The following is a 22,024-nucleotide window of genomic DNA, read 5'->3' on the forward strand; positions in this document are numbered from 1 at the left end:
TTTATAGCTTAGCGCATTTGTAACCGAGCTGCATTACTGACCTCTGTAGTACTCGCACGGGCTTTGCAGACAGTCACTTATTTATTTATTTATTTATTTATATTTTATTTATTTAAGTAAATCTTATTTAACTTTTCCTTTTTTTAGGTTTTGTTTAGGGAAGTCATTGTCCTCACGCCCGCGAGTTCTGCTCCAGGTCAAGCGAAGCCCCATGGAACTGGCCCTAAGGGCGGCGGCGGCCATGGACCAGCGCCCCTTTGGCGTCGAGAACGTGGTTCATTTCGAGGTGAATCTCCCTGTTTTTTTCAAAAGCGGGGGTCTGGTTTGTAGTGAGGCTTAAAACCCCGGGTTGTGCCTAAACGTGGGTCTGATTTCAACCTCAGGGGCTGCGACTTCTTCCAGCTCCGACTCACAGCCCCGGCAGCACCGTCAGCGCACCGGGCTCAGCGTTCTCTTGTATTTTGGAGGTTTCTTTACAGATTGGCAGCAGCCGGGGATATTTAGCAGCTGTGTATTGTTGGCAGAATCCATGTGGTGAAAAGATCTTTGGGGTACAGAGGTGAATAAGTGGGGTTATTTTGTACCTCAAAAATGTTTCTTGTTTCTTTGTACCTGTAAAAAGATGTTCAAATCGATAAGGCTGAAGAAGTCGGTAACAATCATAACACCTCTGTTTTGCAGGAACTTCACTATCATAAAATTACACCCTAGACAGGAATATGTTCTGTTGGTTTGTTTTTTGTTATGAGTCCTTGCAACCTGCTCTCCAGCTGGAAGTGGGAAATGCAAAGGCATTAAAATGATAGATTTGCTAAATATGTTGCAAAGGTCTGTATTACTGGCTTTCCCTGAAGCGGGGAAAATACATCCTGTTTAATTGTTGTTTGCATTTGAAATTCTCTGTGAAATGGATTAAGCAGTGTGGGCTTCTTTTTGTGGGTCTGCCCTTGGAAGGAGAGCGCCTTTAGGAAAAGGCTTTTCTGGAGGGGACAGAGAATTTAATTGCTGATGGCTCTAAAAGCGCGCCCTGTTTGGGTGGCCTGAAAACAAAACCCGTGAAAATCCATGACTGAAAAATAAGACTTTCTCCTAATGATCAGGGCTGGTGTGTCTACTGATTCGCCCATGAATAACAGCTCGTTCCTTACTCGTGGCTGAGGACCCTTGAATTGTTTCCCAAAGCCTAAGGCAGCGGGAAGGGCTGGGGTTGTCAGATCACTGCAAATCAAATAAAAGAGAGCAGTTTGGAGTTGTCTCGTTCCCTCTATCTTTTCCCAAGAAAGAGGGGTGGAAGAATGGTAGAATTTGTTACATTGAAGGTCGGTGGTAATCCAGAGCTGCAGAGTGAGCTCGGTGCCCGTGGAAGGGGAACTGCGCTCTCAAGTGGAAATACTTGGTGTCTCGTTGCCTGTGGGACAGAAAGGGACATCAAGAGTCAACCAAACGACTTTCTCGCCTTCAGAGATGAGGCTCTGGAGGTCACAGATAATTAAGGGTAGTTGTGGAAGTGTGCCTTACTGAGCAACATGCTGTGTCTGGCTCGGGGCCTAAATATCTCCAAAGTTTGGGGTTGGTTTAAGTGCTTTTTGGTTATTAGCTGGATGTCACTCTTCCAAGCGCCTCTTGCCCTCTCCGGAGGGGTTTGCTGCTGCCTCCTGCATTGGGCCGAGGGGACCGGCAGCCCTCAGGACAGGGACTTTCTCAGGTGCGGAGGTTAAACCCGGTGCGTGCTGCTTAAAAACTGCTCTGGTGTTACTGTGGCGGTCACGATGTGAAATCTGGTGGCTTAGGGGAGCCTAAGATTTGCATTCCTCGTAACTGCGGGGGATTTTGGGGAGCCTAGGTGGTACAATCCCCTTCCTGCTCCCAGATTCCTGTCACTGACCCTGCAGCGGGTGGTTGGAAGAACTGATGCCCGCAGCGGCTGAGGGTCAGCATGATCCCGTCATTGCCGGAGCTCGTGAGTCGAGGAATGGGAGCGTGGCCCGTTTCCATCGTGGCTTGTGAGAGAAATAATGTGGTTTGATATAGTTGCGGTGTGGAAATGGTGATTCCTCTTTACACGTGTGCTTACAGGGTGCACGCAGGTGTTTCTTAATGCCTGCGAAGCTTTATGAGATTGGTTAATGAGCGTTGCTTTGCTGTGCAAGTGCAAAGTGTTATTTTCATGGAGAAACCAACTCAGATGTTCCCTTTATTTTTCTTTTCTTAAAGGCAGAATGCCTATTTTAAAGCTTTCCTTGCAGGCAGAATAACATCTGCTTTTGAGGATTGTTTCTTTCCCTGCAGGGTGGAAAAATCTACAGCCTCGCTAAGGCCGCAGAGGAAGAAAACTCATCAGTTTTTAAGAGCAAACTGCAGTTTGGAGGGGGGTGGAGGTCTGCCAGAGCGCCTTTTAGCCCCTCGTCGGGCACATTTCTTTTCCCTGGGGCTGAGATTTAACATAGCCTTTTCATTTGGCTGGGTTTTGGTTGTATGAATTAATGGGTGTTTCAATGAGAACCACAAGACCTAATTTCTGAGTCTCCCTCCTAAGAATTGTTGAGGGACGGAAGCGGGACAGGGAGGTAACCCGAGTGAAACGCTGAAGGCTTTTAAGGATGGAATGTGGAATGGCGGGGCTTGTTCTGGTCACACACTATGACAATAAAAGGCCACAAGTTCCCCGTGGAGGTAAAGAACCGACAATTTGAGAGAGCGTTAAGGGATTTGCCTCATCGAAAGGTGTCCTGGTTTGAGAGACACAGGACTAATTTCTCTTCTAATGCTTGGGAAAACTGCACTTTCAGAAGACTCCAGTGTCTGAATTTGTGAAAATATTTACTTTACAGCCAGCTATGGTGTGTGGGTCTCAAGGTCTCAGTGTTTTTGTGCTAGCCAGGTGCAGGGATGAGGAGGAGCGAGACCCGGGCACTTGACCCAAGCTGCCAACAGGATTATTTCATACCATCAACGTCACACTCATTATAAATTAGAAAGTTTGCTGCGAAGTGCTCTCTCTCTCTCTCCCTTGATGGCTGCCATCCTGAGAACTTCGTGCCCTGGTGCCGGAGCCCTGAGGCCTTCCCTTCCTCCTGAAGCCGTAGCACTCGCAGTGTCCGACATTTGCTGTCCACTGCTGGGAGTGCACAGCTTCCTACTGATAGAATTGGCTGAGTATAATCTTTGCATATTCTGTATTGGTGTCAGGATCAATATCAGTTCTTTAGTGCTGTTAATGTTAATTATCTAATCTTATTCTATTAAATCTGTTTATACTTCAGCTCTTGGGTTTTCTTGTTTTTCCCGATTTCCCTTTCCCAGGTGGGGAGGGGTCATCGGGTGATAGAATGATTGTCTAAATGACAACAAATTGTTATGGGTCTCTCAAACCATAACAAATTTGGCGCCCAACGTGGTATTGTAACAAGTTTGGCACTCAGTGTGATATTTTGCGCTTAATTTAAATAGTGCTGTGAGAACCATAAGTTTTAATTGGAGAATTCTGAAGGGTTGAAGTTTTAAACAGATTTGATTGGATTCATTAAAAAGTCACTATGACCCTGTTGGAATGGTTTCAAAGGAATCTGGTCGGAGTTCTCTGCTATCTTTGTATAAAGTTAGGTCAGGAGCTATCAGAGCTGTGGGGGAGGTCATTGCTGTTTCTCTCTCCTTTAAGGCAGCTTATCGTTTCTCAGTTTGGATTCAAAAACATTGCCTTGTTATTTTGTGTGGTGGTATTTTGCTACGTTATCGGGTCGTTTGTAATCTTTCCGTTATTTGTCACCTATGTAATGACATCTCGAGAATCACAGCGGTCAGACCCACCTCTGGACGGTGGGAGTCCTTTGCTGACCATTGTGCATAATTATACCTTGGGTTATGTTACGGGCCATTTAGCAAAGGAGGGGATGTCTCTTGAGAATTTGTAGGTACTGATGTCATCAATAGTAACAGTTTTTGAGAGTTTGGAATACCCTTGGAATATTTTGATTGTTGTGCTTGGGTTGTTAAGTTTTGAGGGTTTGATCTGTTTTATTGTCTGGATCTGCAGTAGAGGGAAACATCCGGCAGAGACCGCGCCGGCTCCTACCGGCCACAGCCGCCGCCGGCCTCTATGGCAGGCAGTGATCCCATCCAGACTCTGCAGGCTGAGATCCTGCTGGCTCCTACGACAGTCCCCAACGACCCCCCCTGCTGTACACCGTACCGGCACAGCCCCCGCCAGCCCCCCCGACGGACATCGCGCCTGCACGGCCCCCGCGACATACCTCATCCCTGCGCAGCCCCTGCTGGCCCTGTGACAGACACTGATCCCATCCAGACCCCACCGCCTCCCACGACAGCACCCGCAGCTGCAACAAGGACCAGACCTACTCTGACTGTGGTGATGGCTGATGCAGCTGAGCTACAGACACAGTCGGTGCCGGTATCAGTCAACCCTGTACATTAGAGGAAACGTGCAGTAGGGCCAGACAGCAATGGGCAACCAGGGACATCATACAACGAAGTGACAGAGGAGACTACTCGATCATTAACCCTTAGTGAGGTGCATGACATACGTAAGGATTATGGCCGTCAGGAAGGCGAGCAAGTGATTCCTTGGCTACTCCGATGCTGGGATACTAGAGCTGATAGTTTGAACTGACATGGTAGAGAAGCCAAGCGGCTGGGACCATTAGCTAGAGATTCGGGTATTGACAGGGCTCTTGGAGGACCGCCAGAATCCCTCACCCTCTGGAGGCGACTCCTGTTAAGTGTGAGGAGCAGGTATCCCTATAAGGACGCTATCCCATACTGCCCATCCAAGTGGACAACTATTGAGAGAGGTGTTCAGAATCTGAGGGAAATGGCTGTGAGAGAGATGATTTTTACTGATTTGGACAACCTGCAGGCATCATTAAATCCAGATGGACTCAAAATTACTGGACCCATTTGGCGCAAGTGGGTACTGAGTGCACCGGCAGCGTACGCTCATGGATTGGCATTCTTTCGTTGGAAAGAGGATGAGGCACTGACGGTGGGTGATGTGGATACTGACATGCAGCATTATGCACATAATCTTTTTTCTACCCCACAGGACGGTGTCTCAGCATTGGACAGGTTATGTGACTGGGCCGGTGTTTCAGCGTTGGACAAGTCGTGTGACCAGGCTGGTGTCTCAGTTAAGGAAAAACGTTTTCCTAAAAGAACTGTTCAAGGGAAACGATGCACACCGCGACGTGTTCTGTGGGCTACTTTGCGTGATTGGGGGGAAAACATGAAGCAGTGGGATGGAAAACCTACTTCAGCATTACAGACACGCGTACGTGACTTGCGGAGTAAAACACCCCCAAGGAGGGATTCTTTCAGAAGACATGCTGCTCCAGTTTCCAGTGGACAGTCCCCCAGACAGCACAGATGGGCTTCGGAACCTGATTTACGACATGTGGCTGTCAGGGATGGCACTGAGGGACCCTCTAGTCGAAAGTAGAGGTGTCCTGCCTCCGGCCAGGAGGAGGAGGGGGATAATCGAGTTTATTGGACTGTGTGGATTCGATGGCCTGGCACATCAGAACCACAAAAGTATAGGGCCTTGGTGGACACTGGTGCACAGTGCACCATAATGCCGTCAAATCATAGAGGGGCAGAACCCATCACGATTGTTGGAGTGATGGGGGGATCTCAAGAGCTGACTGTATTGGAGGCCGAAGTGAGCCTAACTGGGAATAAATGGGAAGAGTTCCCCATTGTGACTGGTCCAGGTGCTCCATGCATTCTTGGCATTGATTACTTCAGGAGAGGGTATTTTAAGGACCCGAGGGGGTACTGGTGGGCGTTTGGTGTAGCGGCGGTGGAGATGGAGGAAGTTATCCAACTGTCTACTTTGCCTGGGCTGTCAGAGGACCCTTCTATTGTGGGGTTATTGAGGGTTGAGGAACAAAAGGTGCCCGTTGCTATTACAACGGTGCATAGGCGACAATATTGCACTAATCGAGATTCTTTGCTCCCTATCCAGAAGTTGATCCGTCAGCTGGAAAGCCAAGGGGGGATCAGTAGGACTCGTTCACCCTTTAACAGTCCCATATGGCCGTGCGAAAGCCTAATGGGGAATAGAGACTGACGGTAGACTATCGTGGCCTGAATGAAGTCACACCACCATTGAGTGCTGCCGTCCCAGATATGTTAGAACTTCATTATGAGCTGGAGTCAAAGGAAGCTGAGTGGTATGCTACAATGGACATTGCTAATGCCTTTTTCTCTATTCCTTTAGCGGCAGAGTGCAGGCCACAGTTTGCTTTCACCTGGAGGGGCGTACAGTACACCTGGAATCGACTCCCCCAGGGGTGGAAACACAGCCCTACTGTTTGCCATGGACTGCACTGGACTTCCAGACTGCACTGGAGAAGGGTGGAGCTCCAGAACACCTGCAATACATTGACGACATCATTGTATGGGGTAATACAGCAGAAGAAGTTTTTGAGAAAGGGGAGAAGGTCATCCAAATCCTTCTGGAAGCTGGTTTTGCCATCAAACGAGGTAAGGTCAAGGGGCCTGCGCGAGAAATCCAGTTTTTAGGAATTAAGTGGCAAGACGGGCGTCGTCAGATCCCAATGGACGTGATTAATAAAATAACAGCTATGTCACCACCTACTAACAAAAAGGAAACACAAACCTTCTTAGGCGTTGTGGGTTTCTGGAGAATGCATATTCCTGGTTACAGTCAGATTGTGAGCCCTCTCTATGAAGTGACGAGGAAGAAGAATGATTTTAAATGGGGCCCTGAGCAGCAATCAGCCTTTGAACAAATTAAACGGGAAATTGTCCATGCAGTAGCCCTTGGGCCAGTTCGGACTGGACCAGATGTAAAAAATGGGCTCTACACTGCAGCGGGGGAGAACGGCCCTACCTGGAGTCTCTGGCAAAGGGCACCTGGAGAGACTCGAGGCCGACCCTGTGGGTTTTGGAGCCGAGCATATAGAGGATCCGAGGCTCGGTATACCACTACTGAGAAAGAGATATTGGCAGCATATGAAGGAGTTGGAGCTGCTTCGGAGGTAATTGGTACTGAAGCACAGCTCCTCCCGGCGCCTCGGTTGCCAGTGTTGAACTGGATGTTTAAAGGGAAGGCTCCTTCCACACATCACGCCACTGATGCGACGTGGAGTAAATGGATCACACTAATTACTCAGCGAGCTCGAATAGGGAACCCTAATCGTCCAGGAATTTTGGAGGTGATCACGGATTGGCCACAAGGCACAGATTTTGGCGGGTCCCCAGAGGAGAGGGTGGTGCGTGCTGAGGAAGCCCCACCATATAATCAATTATCAGCAAATGAAAGGCAATATGCGCTATTCACAGATGGATCTTGTCGTATTGTAGGAAACCAGTGAAGGTGGAAAGCTGCTGTATGGAGTCCTACTCGGCAAGTTGCAGAAGCGGCTGAGGGAGTGGGTGAGTCGAGTCAGTTTGCAGAAGTGAAAGCCATCCAGTTGGCTTTAAATATTGCCGAGCGAGAAAAGTGGCCAGTGCTTTATCTTTATACTGACTCATGGATGGTGGCACATGCCTTGTGGGGATGGTTAAAGGAGTGGAAAAAGAGTAACTGGCAGCGCAGACGTAAACCCATTTGGGCTGCTGATTTGTGGCAAGATATTGCTGCCCGATTAGAAAAGTTGTCTGTTAAGGTACGCCATGTAGATGCCCATGTACCCAAGAGTCGGGCCACTGAGGAACAACAAATCAACCAGCAGGTGGATCAGGCTGCTAAAATTAAAGTGTCCCAAGTAGACTTGGATTGGCAACGTAATAGTGAATTGTTTTTAGCTCAGTGGGCCCATGACACTTCAGGTCATCAAGGAAGAGATGCAACATACAGATGGGCTCGTGACCGAGGGGTGGATTTGACTATGGATAATATATCACAGGTTATTCTTGAATGTGAAACGTGCTGAAATTAAGCAAGCTAAACGGTTAAAACCTTTATGGTACGGGGAACAGTGGCTGAAATATAAGTATGGAGAGGCCTGGCAAAGTGACTATATTTCCCTTCCACGAACCCGCCAGGGCAAGTGCTATGTGCTTACAATGGTGGAAGCAACCACCGGATGGCTGGAAACGTATGCTGTGTCTCATGCCACTGCCCGTAGCACTATTTTAGGCCTGGAAAGACAAATGTTGTGGCGACATGGTACTCCAGAGAGAATTGAGTCAGACAATGGGACTCACTTCCGAAATAATCTCATAGATGCCTGGGCTAAAGAACATGGTATTGAATGGATATATCATATCCCCTACCACGCACCAGCTGCTGGGAAGGTCGAACGATGTGATGGATTACTGAAGACTACCTTGAAAGCAATGACTGCTGGAACATTTAAAAAGTGGGATGAGCATTTACCGAAAGCCACCTGGTTAGTCAACACCAGGGGAACTGTCAGCCGAGCTGGTCCGGCTCAGTCAGAGCTTTTACCTACTGTAGAAGGGGACAAGGTCCCTGTGGTGCATGTAAAGAATATGTTGGGGAAAACAGTCTCGATTACCCCGGCCTCAGGTAAAGGCAGGCCCACTCGTGGGGTTGCTTTTGCTGAAGGACCAGGGCATACCTGGTGGGTGATGCAGGAAAATGGAGAAGTTCGATGTACCCGTTAGGAGATTTGATTTGGGGCGAGAATCCTTAATTTTAAAATGTGTGGTGTTAATTGTCACATAACACTAACAGTGTTCAATAAGTGTTTTTCAGGATAACATGGTGGTAATGAAACCGGTAATGAAACTCCATCGAATGGCGTCCAGCGACAGGGAACATGCTAGCCGTGAGCACAACACGTTATATTGCTGCACCCAACTCTACACGTCTGTTGTCCTGTATGGAGGCCCGGTCCCGATCTGACAACTGAGACGATGCCACATCACTGGTTCTTACCCTAAAAGACTATTGTGATAGATGGAACTCCTAGTTTTCAACTAAAAAACTTAATAGACCTTTTAGAGGAATAGTTTATAGCTTTAGAGGATTATATATTTGTGTGTATATATATGAGAGGACTAATACAACAGTAATTTGAGTGTGTCATATATATGGTATGAAATAAGGGGTGGAATGTCCTGGTTTGAGAGACACAGGACTAATTTCTCTTCTAATGCTTGGGAAAACTGCACTTTCAGAAGACTCCAGTGTCTGAATTTGTGAAAATATTTACTTTACAGCCAGCTATGGTGTGTGGGTCTCAAGGTCTCAGTGTTTTTGTGCTAGCCAGGTGCAGGGATGAGGAGGAGCGAGACCCGGGCACTTGACCCAAGCTGGCCAACAGGATTATTTCATACCATCAACGTCACACTCATTATAAATTAGAAAGTTTGCTGCGAAGTGCTCTCTCTCTCTCCCTTGATGGCTGCCATCCTGAGAACTTCGTGCCCTGGTGCCGGAGCCCTGAGGCCTTCCCTTCCTCCTGATGCCGTAGCGCTCGCAGTGTCCCACATTAGCTGTCCACTGCTGGGAGTGCACAGCTTCCTACTGATAGAATTGGCTGAGTATAATCTTTGCATATTCTGTATTGGTGTCGGGATCAATATCAGTTCTTTAGTGCTGTTAATGTTAATTATCTAATCTTATTCTATTAAATCTGTTTATACTTCAGCTCTCGGGTTTTCTTGTTTTTCCCGATTTCCCTTTCCCAGGTGGGGAGGGGTCATCGGGTGATAGAATGATTGTCTAAATGACAACAAATTGTTATGGGTCTCTCAAACCATAACACTCCTGAAGACACCATTGCAAACTGAAATTAACATCACCGTGCACCAGTTATTCTTTATGTTGTCTCTATTTTTTCAGTCTTTCCCTGTCTGTTTTGTGCTGGGGTTTTGTCTTTCTGGTGGCCAGAAATGGCCTTGTCATTACAATTCTCAGAGAAGGACTGGCAGTGTAACGTGCTCTTGTTGTTGTTTCCCCAGCATCATCTTTTTGCCACTCCAGCATCTTTTTGGTGGAAAGAACTGACCTGGAAGCACTGATTGTTGTGGAAAGGTAAACTTGTAGTGTGACTGTTTGGTGGTATTGTTTCTTGTGTAACTCTGCTTTTCACATGGCTTGTCTCAGCTAGTGAATGCTTTAAGTGAAATGCTACTTTGTTTATGTTTCCAAATTGATGTACTGAAGGTGTTGGGTTGGAATGTGTTTTTCTGCACAACCTAGAGTTTTGGGGAAAAGAGCAACAAGCTTTAAGATTTTGATCCTTGCGTGTCACAAAGTGGCAATGTGACTTTGAAAAACTGTTCTATGGGATTCTAATAAAAGAAGCAGCAACTTGGAACTTGGTGTTATTTTAATCAGTCTTTAATCAGTCTTACCCCGGCAGAAAACACTCATTCCCTCCAAGAAGCAGCAGAGGTTTCTAGTATGAGCCGGGCCTCTGCTTCCCAGCATGAAAAAAGTCAAGATTGGTGAAGATACGGCGGCCTTGTGGAAGGAAAGGGAAAGGTACTGGAAGCAGAGGAGCCGCAGCAAGGCAGCGGGGCTGCGTCTGGGGGCCTCTTCCCGCTCTTGCCCTCGGCATCCCGTCGGGGCGGGAAGAGGCGGACGCCTCCAGCGGCGCCTGTGCTGTCGGCACCGGTGACTCGGGGCCCGATGCTCCTGGCTGCCGCCGTCAGTGCCACCGGCCCCGAGCTCGCTGGCGGGAGCAGTCGGGGCGGGAAAAGGCTTCTGCGTTGCTCCTCTTGCGCAGACGTGGCTGTGCTACTTACCCGCCCCGACGGGGGCTCCCCCGGCCGGGGGCTGCCCCTCCTGCCGCTGCCTGTGCCGCTGCGCTGCGCTGCGGGGGCTGCTCTGGGCGGCCCCTCGGGCTCCTTTCGCTCCGCATCGGGCAACCTGCGGCGCTCGGTGACTCCCGGGCGCAGCCCCACAGGGCTCTGCCCGCCCCGCGGTGGCCCCACCGCCCTCCCAGCGGGGGAGAGGGCGGGTACGGACGGGACGGTGTGTGCGGCACAGAGCCCGTGCGGCGGGGCCCGGGGCAGGCAGGAGGGGGGGATGGCCGCCGGGACAGAGCCGGCCCCAGCCCAGCCCAGCCCCGGGGCTGCCCCGACGCCCGGACAGCGGGGACCCGAGGGACACCGAGCGGCTGCCCCGGACCGGCCGGGACCTCGGGGCAGCGCAGGAGGGGAGCGCCCCGCGGCCGCCTCCCGGGGCGGCTCGGCCCCTCCGCCCGCCGCTCCTCTGCCCGCCCTGCGCCAGCCCGGCCCCGCCGCCGCGCTCGGGGACGGCCCTGACCGGCCGAGAGGGGCCGCGAGATGACGAGCCGATCCGAGCGGGGCCGAGTGTTGCCGAGCGGGGCCGAGCGGCAGCCGGTACCTCTCGCCACAGCCGCTGGCGAGACCTGGGCGTTGCCCGGGCAACGGCGGGAGGCTCAAACGCGCCGCAGCGGAGGGAGCGGCCGGTGGCCGAGGGAGCCGCTCCGGGGCCGGCCCGCTCCGCGGCGGAGCGCAGCGCAGCGTGAGGGGGGAGCAGGGGGACGGTGCGCTCGGCCTGGCGGCAGAGCCGGGGGGGAAGGAGAAAGGCTGAGGAGCAGCCGGGAGCGTGAGCGAGAGAGAGAGGGGCCGCTGGAGCCACGCTCTGCCCTCCCGGAGACGGGAACAGAGGACCGGATCTGCCGGTGACATGCGGAAACGAAACTCCAGAGACTCCACAACCGGGAAGGTTGTAAAGTGGGTATGTTTATTCAGCGCTGGGCAGCACGGGGGGGTCGCCCCACCACAATCGTGAGCGCCCAATGCAGCGGCCTTCTCAAATATATATAGTTCTTAATTACATAATCATAAGATTTCCCAATACGCCTATACATATGCATAACCTGTCCCCACTTCGTATTAAAATTAGCTCTAAGAAGTCATTTCCATAAACTCCTCCCAACTGCGCTTGCGCAATGCCTCCTGGTGGTGGTCGCTGAGGGTCGTGACCACGAAGGCTGATGATTCCTCTTCATCACCGCAAGTAACTCTTTGTCCTTGCGCAGACTCAGTTCTTCTTTGGTCTTTGTCCAGACCGCAGGGTTGGTTTCAGCCGCTTTTCAAGGCACACTCTTATTCGTTATCAGGAGCTGTCCTTGGCAATCTCAAGACTTCTTGCTTTTTATCAGGCCTGTCCTTTCAGTTATGAATCACTGCTAGTCAATCAGTGCACAATGTGTTATTGTCTCTATCACATACCCCTGACTCACCGGGCAGAGCCTCCTCTTGGGGAAGTCTGCTGCCCCCCTGGGCCCGGGTTAAGGACGTCACTAGGAAACTTCCCGGCCTGGTACGGCCCTCGGACTATTGCCCGGCGCTGCTCTTCCCTGTGGGTGGCCACGAAGCCACAATGCGTAGTCCGAGGGCGATCCGGAGAGACTTCAGGGCCTTGGGATGGGTGGTAAGGGAATCTGGAGCGCCGGCTATTTTTCCTCTCTCCTTCCAGTTATGCGCAGCGACACTGGAAGGAACAGACGGACCTGGTCTTTTAATACATGGTTCTGTGGCTGCTGTCACCACCACAATTTTGTTGGGTGGGGTTTTTGGGGTTTTTTGGGGTTTTTTTGGGGGGGGTTGGTTTTTTTTGTTTGTTTGTTTGTTTGTTTTTTTCACAAATAGGGTGGCCTCCATGGTGCCAGGCCTGCTGGGGTCAGATGGGATTGAGCTTTCTGAAAGGGGGAAGAGGGTCTTTGCTCAGGAGCCAGCAGGGCTCATTGGCAGAGCTTTAAACTAGACTTGAAGGGGTCAGGGATAGGATCAGGCTTGAAGGGGTCAGGGATAGGATCAGCCTTGCCCGTGACAAGCTACAGGAACATGCTAAGGTCAGGGGGACGGGGCGCCAGCGAGGACTCTCAGCCTGTTGGTCTGAGACGTGCTGGGTGCAGCAGACTCGGAGTCTTATGGAGATGAGCCAGGGGCTTCTGACGGAACAGAAGCCAACAGGGAAACATCAGTGAAATCACAGTGTCATAGAATCATTTGGGTTGGAAGGGACCTTTAGAGGTTGTTGAGTCCAACCCCCTGCAATAAGCAGGGATGGGGCATCTGGGAAGATTATGTTTTTTGATGATGAGGGTGGGGAAACACTGGCCCAGGTTGCCCAAAGAGGTGGGAGATGGCCCATACCTGGAAACATTCCAGGTCAGGTTGGATGGGGCTCTGAGCAACCAGATCAAATTGAAGATGACCCAGACCATTCTATGATTAATTACCGCTTGGAAGAAACATACAAAGGAAAACTGAGTTAGAAGCAGGTTAGGCTGATTCACACAGAGACTGGAGACGCAAAGAGTAAGGAAGACCCTCCCATTGAGTCACGAGGTTCAGAGTGGATCCCCTTGCCTTCTAAACTCCTTATGGAGCCCCGGTCTCACACTTGGAGAACAGCTTATGTCTAACGGAATTATCTATACAATGTTTGCAATAATATTGAGTAGCTGCATGGATTAGTAATGTCTCATTAGTACTAATTCAGCACGCTCTCAGTCACTTACTGAGGATCTGCCGCAGCTAAGGCATCTCTCCGCCGTGGGTGAGGAAGGCTCTCAGTCTCAGGTAAGGAATCTCTAACCTTGAGAGTCGCCCCTGCCCACGGGGAGAGTCGCCTGGCGTGCAGTCCAGCTGCCATTCAGGGAGAGGTCAAATTGGGCTCCTCCTGACGGTGATATTTATCGAGGGGAGTAGTTGGCTGCTAGGCGATAGCACAGGCGAGAGAGATGTCTTTTGTTTAGCTCGGGTATCTCGTTCTGTACTTTGGTTATCTTGCATTTTTAGGGTTTGAAACCACCTTTAGTTCTTAAAGCAAGCAAAAAAACTTCTCCTGTACAATAGAATTTTACATTGTGTAACAGTTCTTTGGTTCCTTTTCCTTTCAGAATTCCTCCAAAGAAAAGGAGTGTGACTTTAGTCCAGCATCCCTCAGCGTGGGCTGTATCCAAGTGAGATTCTGTAAGTAAAGAATTCCTGGATTGTTTCATTCAGTTCGGTCATATTAGACTGCTTGCCCTCACTATCCCTCGGCAGCACTTTCACAGCCCGACCAACACTGGGGCTCTGCGCTTTCCTTGCACCGTAACGCTCCCAACACTCTCTCCCACACTCGCCAGAGCCCCGCTCCAAAATGGAAAACATCCAGCGACTGCTCCTACCCAAAAGGAGCAAGGATGGAAAGCTGTTCCTGCCTTCACCATCCCGTAGCAGCGCTTTGACAGGCAGCTAATGGCAGCGTGGGCTGAGGCTGAGGTCCCCAGCAGCACGGGTGGCCCAGAGGAGAGAGGTGTCTGTTGCGGATGGAGCGATGCACTTCACTCGTAGAGAGAAGCAGCGACACGTTTATTGATACAAAACAGGGATTTAACAAAGTTTGAGAGTAAATGCGACAGTGCTTTAGCAGGATTCGATGGCAAGGTACACTTGGTTATTTCCTGCATGGAGGACAGGGTCAGGCAGAACTGCCAGGGAGACCCTCCTGTTGGGCTGAGGTTCGGAAAGGAGCCCCTTGCTTTCTAACCTCCTTCTCAGAGAGGAGTCTGGGTGCGGCTGGATCCAATCCTGGTCCCGGACTGGGTCAACGGTTTATGTCTAAGGGATTATATATGTGCAATCAATCCTTTCTATCACTTAGCTAAGATTTCACAGTTTTGCGTGCTATTAATCACTGACCGAGGATCTGTTGCGGCAAAGAATCTGTGAAGCTCGAGGAGTAACCTTGAGAGGCGTCCCCGCTCATGGGGAGATCCTGGCGTGCAGGGGAGCTCAAAGGGCTCTTGGGCTGTTCACTATTGATGTGGGTGAGATGATTGACCTATAGTCATATCTGCATATTGGCCACAGTACCAGCACTGCTCAAGTTAGCCCTTGGCTACTGTGGTGTTATGTGTTTCCCCGAAACCACATCGAGCCGGGGGCAGCCATCACATGTACACGTGCCCATTGTGACCACCACGGGTGTTAGTGCTTGGGCAGGGTCACGGGAGATAAAGGTCAGGTTGGAAGGCGGGGAGGGGGAGCACACCATCACAGTGTCAAGGGAGTGATGTTGGTGCAATGCCGTTCCCTCCTCGACATAACTTTTCCAGCCACGTGTCCCTGGAGCTGTGGGATTCTCATACAGAACGCACACCCTAACCTAACCCTAATGGGAGGGTTAGATGGATCCAGGAACAGAGACCTATTGGCAAAACAGAAGGAAGCTTCCTTGGAGGAGTCTTGGTAGCTACCTGTGATAGCAGGTCCCTCAACTAGAGATCAAAAGTCTCTGGGAGATGCCTGGAAGGAGCCATGGGTTTATTGCGGGGTAAAAAGCTTTGCCTAAAAGAGAAAAAACATGATAGGTTACTTCCCAGTGAGAAAAAAACATCACAGTTATCTCCCTTTGGAGAGTCTGGAGGTCCTACAGGGATCTGAGGTCCCTAAAATACATGACAAAAGACAACAACAGAAGCCTGGAAGGAGTCTCGGGTGAAACCCAGAGGATGGAACATTGTCCAAGGAGAAAAATCATCTCGGGTATCTTCCCTGGAGGAGTCTGGGGTGGCTACCCAGGATGACAGGGCCCAAAAGCACCGGAATAAACACTCAGTGACATAGCTGCAAGGAGTCTCGGATGCTTCCCAGAGGATGGAGCATTGTTCAAGGAGAAAAATTATCTCGGGTATCTTCCACGGAGGAGTCTGGGGTTGCTACCCGGGATCACAGGGCCCTAAACCCCAGGAAGAAAACACTCAGAAACAGAGCTGGGAGGAGTCTCGGGTGCATCCCGCAGGATGGAAAATATTCCAAGGAGAAAAATAAACTTCGGTATCTTCCACGGAGGAGTCTGGGGTTGCTACCCGGGATCACAGGGCCCAAAAGCACCGGAATAAACACTCAGGGACAAAGCTGCAAGGAGTCTCGGATGCTTCCCAGATGATGGAGCATTGTCCAAGGAGAAAAATCATCTCGGGTACCTTCCCTGGAGGAGTCTGGGGTTGCTAGTCGGGATCACAGAGCCCTAAAGCACTGGAGAAAACTCTGCGGGAGACGCCTGGGAGGAGTTCTGGGTAGATTCCGCAGGACTGACCACTGTCAAGAGAGAAAAATCATATTGGGTGTCTTCCCTGGAGGAGTCTGGGGTTGCTACCCGGGATTACAGGGAACCAAACCACAGGAAAAATGTCTGCGGGAGACGCCTGGGAGGAATCTCAGATGCATCCCAGAGGATGGAGCATTGTCCAAAGAGAAAAATCATCTCGGGTATCTTCCCAGGAGGCGTCTGGGGTTGCTACCCGGGATCACAAGGCCCTAAACCCCAGGAAGAAAACACTCAGAAACAGAGCTGGGAGGAGTCTCGGGTGCATCCCGCAGGATGGACAATAGTCCAAGGAGAAAAATCAACTTGGGTATCTTCCACGGAGGAGTCTGGGGTTGCTACCCGGGATGACAGGGCCCAAAAGCACCGGAATAAACACTCAGGGAAAAAGCTGCAAGGAGTCTCGGATGCTTCCCAGAGGATGGAGCATAGTCCAAGGAGAAAAATCATTTCGGGTTATCTTCCCTGGAGGAGTCTGGGGTTGCTACCCGGGATTACAGGGACCCAAACCACAGGAAAAATGTCTGCGGGAGACGCCTGGGAGGAATCTCAGATGCATCCCAGAAGATGGAGCATTGTCCAAGGAGAAAAATCATCTCGGGTATCTTCCCTGGAGGAGTCTGGGGTTGCTACCCGGGATCACAGGGCCCTAAAGCACTGGAGAAAACTTTGCGGGAGACGCCTGGGAGGAATTCTGGGTAGATCCCGCAGGATGGACCACTGTCAAGAGAGAAAAATCATATTGGGTGTCTTCCCTGGAGGAGTCTGGGGTTGCTACCTGGGATGACAGAACCATAAACCGTGAGAAAAAGACTCAGGGACATAGCTGCGACAAGTCTCGGATGCATCCCAGAAGATGGAGCTTTGTCCAAGGAGAAAAATCATCTCGGGTATCTTCCCTGGAGGAGTCTGGGATTGCTACCCAGGATGACAGGGCGCTAAACCACCGGAATAAAGACTCAGGGACATACCTGCAAGGAGTCTCAGATGCTTCCCAGAGGATGGAGCATTGTCCAAGGAGAAAAATCAACTCGGGTATCTTCCCTGGAGGAGTCTGGGGTTGCTACCCGGGATTACAGGGACCCAAACCACAGGAAAAATGTCTGCGGGAGACGCCTGGGAGGAATCTCAGATGCATCCCAGAAGATGGAGCATTGTCCAAGGATAAAAATCATCTCGGGTATCTTCCCTGGAGGAGTCTGGGGTTGCTACCCGGGATCACAGGGCCCTAAACCCCAGGAAGAAAACACTCAGAAACAGAGCTGGTAGGAGTCTCGGGTGCATCCCGCAGGATGGAGCATTGTCCAAGGAGAAAAATCATCTCGGGTATCATCCACGGAGGAGTCTGGGGTTGCTACCCGGGATGACAGGGCCCAAAAGCACCGGAATAAACACTCAGGGACATACCTGCAAGGAGTCTCGGATGCTTCCCAGAGAATGGAGCATTGTAAAGGAGAAAAATCATATTGAGTGTCTTCCCTGGAGGAGTCTGGGGTTGCTACCTGGGATGAAAGAACCATAAACAGTGAGAAAAAAGACTCAAGGACATAGCTGCCACAAGTCTCGGATGCATCCCAGAGGATGGAGCATTGTCCAAGGAGAAAAATCATCCCGGATATCTTTCCTGGAGGAGTCTGGGGTTGCTACCCGGGTTTATAGGGACCCAAACCACAGGAAAAATGTCTGCGGGAGACGCCTGGGAGGAATCTCAGATGCATCCCAGAAGATGGAGCATTGTCCAAGGAGAAAAATCATCTCAGGTATCTTCCCTGGAGGAGTCTGGGGTTTCTACCCGGGATCACAGGGCCCCAAAACACCGGAATAAACACTCAGGGACATACCTGCAAGGAGTCTAAGATGCTTCCCAGAGGATGGAGCATTGTCCAAGGAGAAAAATCATCCCGGATATCTTTCCTGGAGGAGTCTGGGGTTGCTACCCGGGTTTACAGGGACCCAAACCACAGGAAAAATGTATGCGGGAGACGCCTGGGAGGAATCTCAGATGCATCCCAGAAGATGGAGCATTGTCCAAGGAGAAAAATCATCTCCGGTATCTTCCCTGGAGGAGTCTGGGGTTGCTACCCGGGATCACAGGGCCCCAAAACACCGGAATAAAGACTCAGGGACATACCTGCAAGGAGTCTCGGATGCTTCCCAGAGGATGGAGCATTGTCCAAGGAGAAAAATCATCTCGGGTATCTTCCCTGGAGGAGTCTGGGGTTGCTACCCGGGATCACAGGGCCCTAAAGCACTGGAGAAAACTTTGCGGGAGACGCCTGGGAGGAATTCTGGGTAGATCCCGCAGGATGGACCACTGTCAAGAGAGAAAAATCATATTGGGTGTCTTCCCTGGAGGAGTCTGGGGTTGCTACCTGGGATGACAGAACCATAAACCGTGAGAAAAAGACTCAGGGACATAGCTGCGACAAGTCTCGGATGCATCCCAGAAGATGGAGCTTTGTCCAAGGAGAAAAATCATCTCGGGTATCTTCCCTGGAGGAGTCTGGGATTGCTACCCAGGATGACAGGGCGCTAAACCACCGGAATAAAGACTCAGGGACATACCTGCAAGGAGTCTCAGATGCTTCCCAGAGGATGGAGCATTGTCCAAGGAGAAAAATCAACTCGGGTATCTTCCCTGGAGGAGTCTGGGGTTGCTACCCGGGATTACAGGGACCCAAACCACAGGAAAAATGTCTGCGGGAGACGCCTGGGAGGAATCTCAGATGCATCCCAGAAGATGGAGCATTGTCCAAGGATAAAAATCATCTCGGGTATCTTCCCTGGAGGAGTCTGGGGTTGCTACCCGGGATCACAGGGCCCTAAACCCCAGGAAGAAAACACTCAGAAACAGAGCTGGTAGGAGTCTCGGGTGCATCCCGCAGGATGGAGCATTGTCCAAGGAGAAAAATCATCTCGGGTATCATCCACGGAGGAGTCTGGGGTTGCTACCCGGGATGACAGGGCCCAAAAGCACCGGAATAAACACTCAGGGACATACCTGCAAGGAGTCTCGGATGCTTCCCAGAGAATGGAGCATTGTAAAGGAGAAAAATCATATTGAGTGTCTTCCCTGGAGGAGTCTGGGGTTGCTACCTGGGATGAAAGAACCATAAACAGTGAGAAAAAAGACTCAAGGACATAGCTGCCACAAGTCTCGGATGCATCCCAGAGGATGGAGCATTGTCCAAGGAGAAAAATCATCCCGGATATCTTTCCTGGAGGAGTCTGGGGTTGCTACCCGGGTTTATAGGGACCCAAACCACAGGAAAAATGTCTGCGGGAGACGCCTGGGAGGAATCTCAGATGCATCCCAGAAGATGGAGCATTGTCCAAGGAGAAAAATCATCTCAGGTATCTTCCCTGGAGGAGTCTGGGGTTTCTACCCGGGATCACAGGGCCCCAAAACACCGGAATAAACACTCAGGGACATACCTGCAAGGAGTCTAAGATGCTTCCCAGAGGATGGAGCATTGTCCAAGGAGAAAAATCATCCCGGATATCTTTCCTGGAGGAGTCTGGGGTTGCTACCCGGGTTTACAGGGACCCAAACCACAGGAAAAATGTCTGCGGGAGACGCCTGGGAGGAATCTCAGATGCATCCCAGAAGATGGAGCATTGTCCAAGGAGAAAAATCATCTCCGGTATCTTCCCTGGAGGAGTCTGGGGTTGCTACCCGGGATCACAGGGCCCCAAAACACCGGAATAAAGACTCAGGGACATACCTGCAAGGAGTCTCGGATGCTTCCCAGAGGATGGAGCATTGTCCAAGGAGAAAAATCATCTCGGGTATCTTCCCTGGAGGAGTCTGGGGTTACTACCCGGGATTACAGGGACCCAAACCACAGGAAAAATGTCTGCGGGAGACGCCTGGGAGGAATCTCAGATGCATCCCAGAAGATGGAGCATTGTCCAAGGAGAAAAATCATCTCGGGTATCTTTCCTGGAGGAGTCTGGGGTTGCTACCCGGGATTACAGAGACCCAAACCACAGGAAAAATGTCTGCGGGAGACGCCTGGGAGGAATCTTAGATGCATCCCAGAGGATGGAGCATTGTCCAAAGAGAAAAATCATCTCGGGTATCTTCCCTGGAGGAGTCTGGGGTTGCTACCCGGGATCACAGGGCCCTAAAGCACTGGAGAAAACTCTGCGGGAGACGCCTGGGAGGAATTCTGGGTAGATCCCGCAGGATGGACCACTGTCAAGAGAGAAAAATCATATTGGGTGTCTTCCCTGGAGGAGTCTGGGGTTCCTACCTGGGATGACAGAACCATAAACCGTGAGAAAAAGACTCAGATGGAGCATTGTCCAAGGAGAAAAATCATCTCGGGTATCTTTCCTGGAGGAGTCTGGGGTTGCTACCCGGGATTACAGGGACCCAAACCACAGGAAAAATGTCTGCGGGAGACGCCTGGGAGGAATCTCAGATGCATCCCAGAGGATGGAGCATTGTCCAAAGAGAAAAATCATCTCGGGTATCTTCCCAGGAGGCGTCTGGGGTTGCTACCCGGGATCACAGGGCCCTAAACCCCAGGAAGAAAACACTCAGAAACAGAGCTGGGAGGAGTCTCGGGTGCATCCCGCAGGATGGACAATAGTCCAAGGAGAAAAATCAACTTGGGTATCTTCCACGGAGGAGTCTGGGGTTGCTACCCGGGATGACAGGGCCCAAAAGCACCGGAATAAACACTCAGGGAAAAAGCTGCAAGGAGTCTCGGATGCTTCCCAGAGGATGGAGCATTGTCCAAGGAGAAAAATCATTTCGGGTTATCTTCCCTGGAGGAGTCTGGGGTTGCTACCCGGGAATACAGGGACCCAAACCACAGGAAAAATGTCTGCGGGAGACGCCTGGGAGGAATCTCAGATGCATCCCAGAAGATGGAGCATTGTCCAAGGAGAAAAATCATCTCGGGTATCTTCCCTGGAGGAGTCTGGGGTTGCTACCCGGGATCACAGGGCCCTAAAGCACTGGAGAAAACTTTGCGGGAGACGCCTGGGAGGAATTCTGGGTAGATCCCGCAGGATGGACCACTGTCAAGAGAGAAAAATCATATTGGGTGTCTTCCCTGGAGGAGTCTGGGGTTGCTACCTGGGATGACAGAACCATAAACCGTGAGAAAAAGACTCAGGGACATAGCTGCGACAAGTCTCGGATGCAAACCCAGAAGATGGAGCTTTGTCCAAGGAGAAAAATCATCTCGGGTATCTTCCCTGGAGGAGTCTGGGATTGCTACCCAGGATGACAGGGCGCTAAACCACCGGAATAAAGACTCAGGGACATACCTGCAAGGAGTCTCGGATGCTTCCCAGAGGATGGAGCATTGTCCAAGGAGAAAAATCAACTCGGGTATCTTCCCTGGAGGAGTCTGGGGTTGCTACCCGGGATCACAGGGCCCTAAACCCCAGGAAGAAAACACTCAGAAACAGAGCTGGGAGGAGTCTCGGGTGCATCCCGCAGGATGGAGCATTGTCCAAGGAGAAAAATCATCTCGGGTATCATCCACGGAGGAGTCTGGGGTTGCTACCCGGGATGACAGGGCCCAAAAGCACCGGAATAAAGACTCAGGGACATACCTGCAAGGAGTCTCGGATGCTTCCCAGAGGATGGAGCATTGTAAAGGTGAAAAATCATATTGAGTGTCTTCCCTGGAGGAGTCTGGGGTTGCTACCTGGGATGAAAGAACCATAAACCGTGAGAAAAAAGACTCAGGGACATAGCTGCCACAAGTCTCGGATGCATCCCAGAGGATGGAGCATTGTCTAAGGAGAAAAATCATCTCGGGTATCTTCCCTGGAGGAGTCTGGGGTTGCTACCCGGGTTTACAGGGACCCAAACCACAGGAAAAATGTCTGCGGGAGACGCCTGGGAGGAATCTCAGATGCATCCCAGAAGATGGAGCATTGTCCAAGGAGAAAAATCATCTCGGGTATCTTCCCTGGAGGAGTCTGGGGTTGCTACCCGGGATCACAGGGCCCCAAAACAACGGAATAAAG

The sequence above is a fragment of the Vanellus vanellus genome (assembly GCF_965231255.1).
Source record: "Vanellus vanellus genome assembly, contig: HAP1_SCAFFOLD_39, whole genome shotgun sequence".
Lineage (NCBI taxonomy): Eukaryota > Metazoa > Chordata > Aves > Charadriiformes > Charadriidae > Vanellus > Vanellus vanellus.